General features: G+C 35.6%; 1 pseudogene; it reads right to left on the bottom strand.

The window, feature by feature from the left end:
- Positions 1-3,834: 3,834 nt before the first annotated feature.
- Positions 3,835-10,333, bottom strand: part of LOC135202093 (uncharacterized) — a 10,064-nt pseudogene continuing 3,565 nt past the window's right edge.

Below are 10,333 nucleotides of genomic sequence, written 5' to 3'. Positions count from 1 at the left end.
TGACCCTTCAAGTGGGTGGTTACGATGGATCACGGCACCCACTAGGATTCACCCAAGGGTGGGACCGGAAACAGTAGGCGTTCAAGTTCAACCAAATAAGAAGAAATAGGGTGTTCTCCAGTTGAAAAGAAGGAGTCTGATTTATCCTTATTTTAAAACAAACTAATGATGACATATGACAGGGAAAAAGTTTTAATCTGTCCTGGGTCCTGAATCAAATATTGGTGCAAATGCAATAGAAGCTCAGCTTCTCACTGCATAAAGAAAACATAATTTCAGGTCTATTTTAAATGTATTATGATGTAAACAGATATTACTATAGTAAATTAACATCACCGGTGCATCTGATGTCTAGGCCAATCCCTTACGATGCTCCTGATTGGCTGTTGATAAGCCAATCACGGGGCTGGAAACTCTCAGTCTCTCTCAAGAGTTCACATAGGCAGGATGTATGTTCCACCTCTCATGAGGGATAAGTCTTTCAAAAGCATCCCTCAGGGAAGTGGAACATACATCCTGCCTATGTGAACGCTCCAGCCCTGCCATTGGCTTATCAACAGTCAATCAGGAGCGTCATAAGGGACTGGCCTAGACATCAAATGCACGGCTGATGTGAATCTACTATAGATTGAAATAATGGATGCATACTAATTTTACTTCAAACCTAAAATGTTTCAATGGAGATGACATGATAATTGGATTGGCGATCTGGGAAGATAGAGTACTTAGCACGCATAATTATGGTTGCCACTTGATCTTTACGAGTTTTGCAGAGATGCAGGTATATATAATATTAGAAGTTTCATTGTCTATGAAACGTGAGCTCCAAAGATATATTTTTGAAACTCTGGACATTACCTTTGTACATAGCAAATTAATTAAAAGCGAGAATTCTGGCACTGAAAATCCTTCGTTGAAAACACTGAGTATCGCACTTGTTTAACGTAATACCTACTAGCGATAAAAACTGTATGCCCATAGCAGATTGTGGAGGTAATTTATCACTTGTTTACTGCACCCATTCGTATGATATGAATGATCATGAACTTTATCAATTTCGTTATACTTAAGGTACATTACTAATATATACACACACACACACACACACACACACACACACACATATATATATATATATATATATCTTATATATATATATATATATACAGATATATATCTATATATATATAGGTATAGTATATATACCTACATGCATATATAACATAATATTTACACACAAACACCACACCACACACACACATATATATAGTATATAGATAGATTATGTATATATACATATATATTTACACACACACACACACACACACACACATATATATATATATATATATATATATTAGTATATATATATATATATACACACATATATATATACATATATATATGTATATGCTCTATATATACATACTATAATAATATACATATACCTATATACTATATATACATATATCATATATACATATACTATATCTATATATATACCACATCTATCTATATAATCTATATATAAGATATTTTATATATATAGATACATGAGAAGTATTATTTTTTCCTTTTTTATTTGTCCCAGATATATTTACAGATAAGTATAACAGTATATATGTATCAGTATATAACTCATTAAATCATACAGGAAGTAATTTTATAATATATTAACAGATTGATGTACATTAATCATATCACCGTCATATTCTGAGAAGAGTTATCTTTTATAATATTGTATTTGAATGAGAAATTGTTTAAAAGTAAAACAATATTGCAATTTGTATATGATAAATTTACATGAATGCGCCATGAAGAAAATTGCTGCTGAAAATGCAGATGTGGAATCCGCATCGGCATACAAACTTGGATAGCTGCCCCGTAGACTTTTTATTCCACATAGCAGACGAAAATTCCGCACTTCGGCAACACTGACTCCGAATGCCTTCACTGACTGACTGCTTCTCAACGAACCAACACGCCTGCCAAACAACCAGTTCACTCATCAACCACCCATTCATCATTCACACCCTCTCTCTCTCTCTCTCTCTCTCTCACACACACACACACACACACACACAAGCAACCCTTGAGGATGTTGTCAAATGCAACCAATTCATCAATTCCCCTATAGAAAGAAGAATTGTTCGAGTCGGTTGACACTCCAGTTCGTGGCTTCGCCACAGGAACTGCGGCAATGTAAACATTTATGAGATACAGGAGATTTTGGAATGCAAATAAAATAAAGAATATATTTTCTTCAGACTTAAAATGTATATTTAGTATTTTATTTCTGTGTCTAGCGAGCACACATACACGACTAAGCGAAAACGGTTTAATAAAAAAAATTGGAATCATAAAATCAAACTCTTACCTTTGAACATTATAAAACCTTTTGTCGCCGCCCATTTAATTTTTTGGACATAGACCCCCACATCTCCATGTGAGCTCTGCCTATGCTCTGGTTAATGCTTAGGATGCCCCAAACCCAACTGAGATGATACTAGCTACCCAGTAGTCATAGGTAAGACTTGACCAACACCATTTACGAGACGCTCTCAGATTGAGGCTACTATCACAGCTAGACCTATAGGTCATTCAAGAGAGGTGGCGAGGCTTGATACATTTCTCCAAAATGCGTCTGAAATGAGCCCTAAAGTGCACGTAAAACTAATATAAGCATAGAATTTTAAAAGCAGAGTTTATTAAAAAAAAAAAAAAAGTTGCATTACTCGAAACTCTTCCGAGACAGTGTTTGTTTATTTACGAGTGATTGCTGTAATTGTCCCCCGTTCTAGAGCGTCCACTAAACTCGTATGATAAGGTCAGGGGCGGTTTTGCTCTCTTGAAACATGTCTAAGCTGACAGGAAAAAGAATATGTAAATGAACAAGGATAGGACGTTTCACATATGGACTGCTAATCATAAAGTAATGTTCGTCCATCCTCTTTATTGCAAATAACCGTCTTTTTTGACATCACCCTAAACTAGGTCTTTTTGAAAGAGTTCAGGAACTAGACCATTTCAAATGGGACGCCATAAAATGGGTAACAAATTATTGATATCGAGAGAAATAATCCTTGTTAATTTTCCAAATAATTATTAAAGAAATGATAAGGCCTAAATGCATCAAATCGTTTTCTCAGTAGGAACAGAAAAGGGACTGATCCACAAAGAAAAAGAATAAAAAAAGTGAAATTGGTGAATAAAAACGAGAATGACGAAGAACTCTCTTCACTTCGGCGTTACCCACAGGATACTGTAAGTATCCATGGGAATAGTAAAGCTTGAATTCAGACTAGGAAAAAAAAGGCCCGTTGATGCATTCTGTATTGGAGGAAACTAATTTCTTTAAACATATTCTCATATGACAACCCTTCCTGTTAAGACTTATAAAAAGAAAACTAAGAACTAAGGATCGAATAAATACCAGAGGTTGTGACTGCAACATCGAACGTCTGCTGTCTTCTAACACCATATATACAGTCAGACCTTATAAGGGTTCTGTGTCTACCTGGCTACTCTTTCTAGTAAGAGAGGTTACCAGGTGTACCATTCAGGCTACGCTTACTAAACCAATTTAACAATAACTACTAATACTTCTCGGCAGTCGTGAATGAAGAGTTGCTTCAAACTGCATTTCAAAACAGAACAAGAAATCTAATGTAATATTTTTTTCTAAACAAAAGTAATTGGTCACTCTAGTCTATACACTCGCTTTCTCACGATGAGGGAATGACATGGGTAGGTAAATTGATAGGGAAATTAAAACGAGCTAAGTGATCCCATTTTAATTTTCGTTCTTCAACACGATCAAACAATTCTGGTCTACGAGGCATTTATGAACTGCTTGATAAAGGGAAACGCTGCTTTACGCCTCATTGCTTCTCGGAAAATTAGAGTAATTATACTAAATCACTTCACTTTCTAAACTAGAGCGATGTCAAGTAAAGATCAGACAACCTACAAAATGCATTAACTCATGATTCAAACTCATTATAGTTTACTATGATACGTAGAAAAAGTTAAGATTCTCAAGGAACAGGAAAACCTTGAGTTTGCTAAGACCCTGAACCTTGAAGAAGCTGGTAACGGGTGCATTTCAGAACATTTCTAATCTCTGAGAATCCTCCCCAGAGTGGAAGACTTAAGAAACTTGTCTAGGGTCCTTCTGGGAAGATGATGGGAACATTGAGAACAGGTTTGCAGACGTGATGCTCCAGACAGATGTCGTAGCAGCACTTCGAGGTCTTGTCACACAGGCCATCGTGTGGGCAGAGCTGGAAGTAAAAATAAGATTTAAAAAATGTTACTTGATTAAAGCATAATTAGGATTATGCTAATATGCCGTTTAAAGTAAAAAGTCATTCTAATGGCTAAAACAATTCTAAGCCATTATTAATTTGGCCTCAAAATAATCCATCAAGATGTCCTCTTCGAATGACGGATTTTAATATGGCTGTTTATCTGAAGCTAAGTAAATCTAGGCATGTCCTAATGATATCTCTTTGCCTGTAAGACAATTATTTTCCACGTATCTCAAGTTGACGCTAAGATAAACAAACTATACTAAACTAACCTTAGGAGTTTCAACTCTGGTACGGACATCCGGGCATTCTGGTCGTGTTATGGGGCACGTGCCTGGGTGAACTGTGTAACAGAAAAAGGGTATATTAATCCAAGTGAATTTTTATCTAATGTAAGTGAGAATTCCTCAAGTCTTCTTTCATGTGTTAATTTGTATTTTTTTCTGTTCATTTCTTAATATATATTTGTTTATTTACCATCCTATGCACTCAGGTTTATTCAGCCTGTTTTTAATCAGGGCGAGTTGATTACTGATTCCCCAAGACCTTGTAGATGAAGAATGTCTCTAATAAAGGCCATACTAGCTTCATACACATTGCATCCATATGTGATGCAACAATACCTAATAAATAAGTGTGTATATACATAATACATACATCCATACATATGCGCTGCAAATTCAAGCAATACCCAATGAGTAATGTATGCAAAGCGAGTAACGAAAACATGTGTTTATGTACTTCATACATGTCTATATACCCATGTTAAGCTAATGCAGCAAAAGGACGTTACTGTAGTTACAATATGATTGAAAATCTATGATGACAATACTGTGGTGATGAAGCTAATGCTGCTGAAATCCTTCTCCTGAAACATGCTAGAATATCTGAATAGTCTACTAAAATTTAACAAGCAAGAATCACACGTACTCTCCGGAGGGATGACTCGATCGAGGTTGCTGTCACAGCAATAATTTTTCGATTGCCTCGGAAGTGAGACAAGGGTGTCAGAGGGCAGGCGTGACTTTCACGGGCCATAAGAGCTGTTGTGAGCAGCAACGCTATCAGGAAACGAACCTGAAAATGAAAGAAATTCAGAAAATGAAGAGAGTTGTTTTAGAGAACTATGCACATTACCTTGTGAGTATTTTAGTATAGTTAGGCAATCAATATGCACATTACCTTGTGAGTATTTTAGTATAGTTAGGCAATCAATAAGCACATTATCTTGTGAGTATTTTAGTATAGTTAGGCAATCAATATGCACATTACCTTGTGAGTATTTAGTATAGTTAGGCACTCAATAAGCACATTACCTTGTGAGTATTTTAGTATAGTTAGGCAATCAATATGCCCATTACCTTGTGATATAGTATAGTTAGGCAATCAATAAGAACATTATTTTGTGAATATTTAGTATAGTTAGGCAATCAATAAGCACATTACTGTGAATATTTTAGTATAGTTAGGCAATCAATAAGCACATTATCTCGTGAGTATTTTAGTATAGTTAGGCAATCAATAAGCACATTATCTCGTGAGCATTTTAGTATAGTTAGGCAATCAATATGCACATTACCTTGTGAGTATTTCAGTATATAGTTAGGCAATCAATAAGTTACATTACCTTGTGAGTATTTTAGTATAGTTAGGCAATCAATAAGAACATTATTTTGTGAGTATTTAGTATAGTTAGGCAATTCAATAAGCGCATTACCTGTGAGTATTTTAGTATTGTTAGGCAATCAATAAGTACATTATCTCGTGAGCATTTTAGTATAGTTAGGCAATCAATAAGCACATTATCTCGTGAGTATTTTAGTATAGTTAGGCAATCAATAAGCACATTATCTCGTGAGCATTTTAGTATAGTTAGGCAATCAATATGCACATTACCTTGTGAGTATTTCAGTATATAGTTAGGCAATCAATAAGTACATTACCTTGTGAGTATTTTAGTATAGTTAGGCAATCAATAAGAACATTATTTTGTGAGTATTTAGTATAGTTAGGCAATCAATAAGCACATTACCTGTGAGTATTTTGAGTATAGTTAGGCAATCAATAAGCTCATTACCTTGTGAGTATTTTAGTATAGTTTAGGCAATCAATAAGCACATTACCTTGTGAGTATTTTAGTATAGTTAGGCAACCAATAAGCTCATTACCTTGTGAGTACTTTAGCATATCTAGACAATCAATAAGAACATCATCTTGTGAGTACTTTAGTATATTTAGGCAATCAATAAATGCAATTAAGCAATCAATAAGCACATTGCCTTGTAAGTGCTTTAGTATAGTTAGACAATCAATAAGCACATTATCTTTTGAGTATCTTAGTATAGTTAGGCAATCAATAAGCACATTACCTTGTGAGTATTTTTAGTATAGTTAGGCAATCAAAAGTACATTATCTCGGAGCATTTTAGTATAGTTAGGCAATCATATTGCACATTAACCTTGTGAGTATTTCCAGTATATAGTTAGGCAATCAATAAGTACATACCTTGTGAGTAGTTTTGTTAGTTAGGCAATCAATAAGAACATTATTTGTGAGTATTAGTATAGTTAGGCCAAGCAATAAGCGCATTACCTTTGTGAGTATTTTAGTTATAGTTAGGCCAATCAATAAGAACATATTTTGTGAGTATTTTTAGTCTAGTTAGGCAATCAATAAAGCACATTACCAATGGGAGTATTTTAGTCTAGTTAGGCAAAATCAATAAGCTCATTACCTTTGTGAGTAGTTTTTAGTATAGTTAGGCAATCAATAAGCACATTACCTTGTGAGTATTTTAGTATAGTTAGGCAATCAAATAAGACATACACCTTGTGAGTATTTTAGTATGTTAGGCAAATCAATAAGCACATTACCTTGTGCGGTATTTTTTAAGTATTGTTAGGCAATCAATAAGCCATTACCTTGTGAGTATTTAGTATAGTTGGCAATCAATAAGCACATTTTCCTTGTGAGTACTTTAGTATATCCTAGACAATCAATAAGAACATCATCTTGTGAGTACTTTAGTATATTTAGGCAATCAATAAATGCAATTAAGCAATCAATAAGCACATTGCCTTGTAAGTGCTTTAGTATAGTTAGACAATCAATAAGCACATTATCTTTTGAGTATCTTAGTATAGTTAGGCAATCAATAAGCACATTACCTTGTGAGTACTTTAGTATATTTAGGCAGTCAATAAGTGCAATACTTTATAAGTATTTTAGTATATTAAGGCAATCAATAAGGACATTACCTTATAAGTATTTTAGTAAATTCAGGCAATCAATAAGCACATTACCTTATGAGTATTTTAGTATATTCAGGCAATCAATAAGCACATTACCTTGTGAGTACTTTAGCATATTTAGGCAATAAATAAGCACAATACCTTGTGAGCAGTATAGTATATTGTGGAGATCAATACAGCAATATATTTTGTGAGTATTATAGTATATTAGGCGATCAATACGCCGATATAATTTATGAGTATTAAAGTATATTTAGGACATCAATATGCCAATATAATTTGTGAGTATTATAGTATATTTAAGCGATCAATATGCCGATATAACTTGTGAGTATTATAAAATATCTAGGAGAGCAATTAGCACTATACTTTGCATTATAGAATTATAGGGATCAATAAACACATCTTGCGAGTATTTTAATATGTTAAGGTGATCGAGGTCCTCTTAAGAATATTTCCTTTTTTATTTTCCCTTATATGAACGCACTTTTTTGTTCCACAGACTTGTTTAATATAATAATAATAATAATAATAATAATAATAATAATAATAATAATAATAATAATAATAATAATAATAATAATAATAATAATAATAATAATAATAATAATAATATAGCCAGTAACTACAGGCCTATCACCTGCCTACCAATAATGTGGAAGTTACTAACAGGTATCATCAGTGAAAGGCTATACAACTACCTAGAGGAGACAAACACCATCCCCCACCAACAGAAAGGCTGCAGAAGGAAGTGTAGGGGCACAAAAGACCAGCTCCTGATAGACAAAATGGTAATGAAGAACAGTAGGAGAAGGAAAACCAACCTAAGCATGGCATGGATAGACTATAAGAAAGCCTTCGACATGATACCACACACATGGCTAATAGAATGCCTGAAAATATATGGGGCAGAGGAAAACACCATCAGCTTCCTCAAAAATACAATGCGCAACTGGAATACAATACTTACAAGCTCTGGAATAAGACTAGCAGAGGTTAATATCAGGAGAGGGATCTTCCAGGGCGACTCACTGTCCCCACTACTCTTCGTAGTAGCCATGATTCCCATGACAAAAGTACTACAGAAGATGGATGCCGGGTACCAACTCAAGAAAAGAGGCAACAGAATTAACCATCTGATGTTCATGGACGACATCAAGCTGTATGGTAAGAGCATCAAGGAAATAGATACCCTAATCCAGACTGTAAGGATTGTATCTGGGACATCAGGATGGAGTTTGGAATAGAAAAAATGCGCCCTAGTCAACATACAAAAAGGCAAACGTAACGAGAACTGAAGGGATAAAAGCTACAGATCGGGAGTCAACACTAAAACCCGCCTAGATGAGACAGGAGGATACCAAATACCTGGGAATAATTGGAAGGAGGGGATATAAAAACACCAAGAGATGAAGGAACACGATCAGGAAAGAATATATGGAGAGACTCAAGGGGATACTCAAGTCAAAACTCAACGCCGGAAATATGATAAAAGCCATAAAACACATGGGCAGTGCCAGTAATCAGATACAGCGAGGAATAGTGGAATGGACGAAGGCAGAACTCCGCAGCATAGATCAGAAAACCAGGAAACATATGACAATACACAAAGCACTACACCCAAGAGCAAATACGGCCAGAACTATACATAACACGAAAGGAAGGAGGGAGAGGACTACTAAGTATAGAGGACTGCGTCAACATCGAAACAGAGCACTGGGGCAATATCTGAAAACCAGTGAAGACGAGTGGCTAAAGAGTGCATGGGAAGAAGGGACTAATAAAAGTAGACGAAGACCCAGAAATATACAGAGCAGGAGAAAGACAGACAGAACAGAGGACTGGCACAACAAACCAATGCACGGACAATACATGAGACAGACTAAAGAACTAGCCAGCGATGACAATTGGCAATGGCTACAGAGGGGAGAGCTAAAGAAGGAAACTGAAGGAATGATAACAGCGGCACAAGATCAGGCCCTAAGAACCAGATATGTTCAAAGAACTATAGACGGAAATAACATCTCTCCCATATGTAGGAAGTGCAATACGAAAATGAAACCATAAACCACATAGCAAGTGAATGCCCGGCACTTGCACAGAACAAGTACAAAGAGAGGCATGATTCAGTGGCAAAAGCCCTCCACTGGAGCCTGTGCAAGAAACATCAGCTACCTTGCAGTAATAAGTGGTACGAGCACCAACCTGAAGGAGTGATAGAAAACGATCAGGCAAAGATCCTCTGGGACTATGGTATCAGAACGGATAGGGTGATACGTGCAAACAGACCAGACGTGACGTTGATTGACGAAGTCAAGAAGAAAGTATCACTCATTGATGTCGCAATACCATGGGACACCAGAGTTGAAGAGAAAGAGAGGGAAAAAAATGGATAAGTATCAAGATCTGAAAATAGAAATAAGAAGGATATGGGATATGCCAGTGGAAATCGTACCCATAATCATATGAGCACTAGGCACGATCCCAAGATCCCTGAAAAGGAATCTAGAAAAATTAGAGGCTGAAGTAGCTCCAGGATCATGCAGAAGAGTGTGATCCTAGAAACGGCACACATAGTAAGAAAAGTGATGGACTCCTAAGGAGGCAGGATGCAACCCGGAACCCCACACTATAAATACCACCCAGTCGAATTGGAGGACTGTGATAGAGCAAAAAAAAAAAAAAAACATAATAATAAATGTCCTAGCACCACATTTCCTATTATATGCACTTTATAATTCATAGCTGACACCTACTGATTGCTCCTGACC

Source organism: Macrobrachium nipponense, chromosome 30 (genome assembly GCF_015104395.2).
Source record: "Macrobrachium nipponense isolate FS-2020 chromosome 30, ASM1510439v2, whole genome shotgun sequence".
NCBI lineage: Eukaryota > Metazoa > Arthropoda > Malacostraca > Decapoda > Palaemonidae > Macrobrachium > Macrobrachium nipponense.
This window is presented reverse-complemented; position numbering and strand designations above follow the sequence as displayed.